This window comes from Littorina saxatilis, linkage group LG16 (assembly GCF_037325665.1).
Source record: "Littorina saxatilis isolate snail1 linkage group LG16, US_GU_Lsax_2.0, whole genome shotgun sequence".
Lineage (NCBI taxonomy): Eukaryota > Metazoa > Mollusca > Gastropoda > Littorinimorpha > Littorinidae > Littorina > Littorina saxatilis.
Window position 1 is genome coordinate 33,449,068 of NC_090260.1, and position 3,029 is coordinate 33,452,096.

A 3,029-nucleotide genomic window follows, 5' to 3' on the forward strand; every position below is an offset into this window, starting at 1 on the left:
ATGAATGGTTTCCGAATTATTATTTCAAGGCAAGAACAATCGGAATCGAAAACGTGTAGGGTTTAGAACGTCCGTACCATATATATAAGACTTATTACCAGCCTGCCTCATGCGTGCAGACTCAGTGCAACGTGACGAGCAATTTTTGTTTTTGGAATGCTGCAGTGGTTCGATTGCCCTAGCCTAGCAGACGACATAAACCCCGCTCAGCAAACTAACATGTTGGGCAAATGTGAACGAAAAAATGATGGGGATTCAAGCAGACACGAAAATAACACACAAAACTTATGATAATGGGGTTATTAATTCAATTAATACACAAGGTTAGTTTCTGACTAGATAAAATGGGGAAAAAATATCGAATAGGAGCATAAAACCGTTTCTGGAAAAATGTTCAATCGCCACCGAAAGTGTCTGTCAGGAAAAAAAACACGTGCTTTGTTTGAAAAGCAAAGCCTAATTTTACACATCGCGTGCTTTTGTCTTTGTTATTTTTGCTTGTCAACATCATTTTATTGATGTTCTTTACTGGAAAGCAGGTGTATCATCAACAGTATCACAAAATCGCAAAGAATGAACATTTTTGTTGTGATCCGACCGGTGTCCGTAGACTGAATCACACGTTCGGCAAACTTCGTTTTTAGCGGAAATAACCGAGCCTTTCATCGGAAACGACGTTTCAACCGCTTCAGATCGTCTGCAGGAAGAAAAGGAGGAATGCGATACCCAGTGAGTAAAACATTTAATCGTTTTTAGTGCCTTTTGATCAAGTTTTGTTGCGTCTGTCAGCAACGTTCGTCAACCCAACGTTCGACACAGCGACGCACGCATACGGATTTGCAGCGTTTGCATTCGAAAAGTGAGGGATTTGTGAGTTCGATTGCATAATTTCAATCGCTAGTAGGTTTTCCCTTTGTCTCCCATTCTTGTGTTTGCATGTTATTGGCATTTCATTGTGTAAATTGAAAGTTTGTGAGTAACAGTAGTACAATCTGTCGAACGTTGGCGACGCTGACAGACGGAAATATCGAACGTTGCCTTCAATGACAGAATGGCTTGGCGATCGTACTTTCGATTCGTAGGAACACAATATAGAGACAGCAATGTGCGCTCGTTACCACAACGGTCATGGACCGGTGTAACACGACATTTTTACTCCACGAAAAATTGACTCCGGGCAGGTTTCACGGTATTGAGACATTCTGTTGACTGCACAATGTGCTCTGATTTCTAACTTGTACCAATTTTTTTTTTATATGCTATGCAAAAATGTGTCATTTTGAATAAAATTCTGAGAAAAAAATCGTTTGAGTTGTTTTTGTTGGCATTTTATGCACATGTGTATGGAAGCGAACGTGTGAATCCGGACAGACGCCATTTTCTTCTGCATGACAGCAGCCAACCATTGATGTGAAAAGAGAAACGCAAAGGCACTCGATTCACACTGAATGGTCATATTTGATAGCAGAGCTGCAATATCTAAACATACAAACAAACAAAAAAGCCCAAATATGAATTTTGCATTGCATATTCGGCACACAAAAAATCCAATCGAGAACCGGAAGCTGTCTGTCTGACACTAAGTCTTCACAGATAAACTAAGTAAGCTACTTTACCATAAGAAATGATAACATGATTTTATTTTGACATTGAAAACACACCTTTATAGTCTGTACTTCATTGGCAATTACAATGACCAAAATTTCGCGAAATTTCGTACCGTGTCCATTTTTGGGAATGTCCGACCGTAGTCGACCAACGATCGCTACTATCACTTACATTGTAATTTCCGGGAAATCCTATACCGGATGTGACGTATTACACACTTTTCAAAGTTGAGGCCCAATGCGGGATTTGTGCTAACTTTTTTCAGGTGCGATTTTGTTGTTTTTATTGCCTTTTTGTCGAGTAATACTCCGTCTGTCAGCAACGTTCGCTACCACACGTTCGCCACTGCTTCATGCTCGATCAGATTTTTTTAGCTTTTTCACAGATTATAGACGTTTGATTAACATTTTCTTAGCAGTTCTGGATTTCTAACCGGTGTCTCTCTGCTGATTTTGCCGATTCACTTTTCATACACGAGCGAGAAGTTGCTGTCAGCTGGCAGACGTTGCAAACGTAGGCAGTACTGACAGGCGGAATTGTTTTTCACTTAAAGTTAAAATAAAAATAGATTTGTTTTACATTCTGTATTCATATATGTATGCAATAATCATTATTTTAGAATAAAACGAGCGAGTGTCTTTTAATGAAAAAAAAGTGTTCCTTGTTAATGAAACATGTACGAGGGGTATTCTTGAAGTCTTTGGAATCTTATATTAGCGCACAGCCCACCGTTAATTTGACCACGCCATTTTCTCGAAAGATCCTTCCTGAGCTGTGACACACGTTAACATTCTGTAAAAATACCTTTCAAACATTTCGGCGTGAGTGTTTTTGCCGATGCCCTAAATGACCATCGTTTACTCTTGGACAGCAGCATCAAGGCTCTCGTAACGGTTTCTTCAGAGCTTTTTCTTTTAATGTGAAAACAGGAAAACGTCAAACGGGGCATATTCAAGAAAATATAGTGAATGAAACTTCAGGCAGACATCCTAATTTGTAAGAAATTCGATTACGGGACATTTTAATGGACATAGCATCAACCCTCAAGTACCCGTGTTTGGCGCCAAACTTAAAACACCACGGGCAGGCAATGATGCTTGTACTACTCTAAGGTAACCGTACGCTGCTCCCGGCCTTATAGAATTGTGGCGATTTGTCCCTGTTTTCCAAACAAATATGACCACCTTCTTCTTGCCAGTGTTCCGAGATCACCAATAGTTGATAGGGGTGGAGCCGTTTAGGAACATCACAACGGCTGATCGATGTGTTGCCAGGGGTCAGATTGATAGACCCAAGTCCCCATCGCCTTCGACAACATTCATAAAACCCTTACACTCTCTATAGTGACAATTGGAGAATATTTGTATGCACATTCCGAGACATACCCCCTTTTGTACAATAAAAGAGCACAGGCACCCACT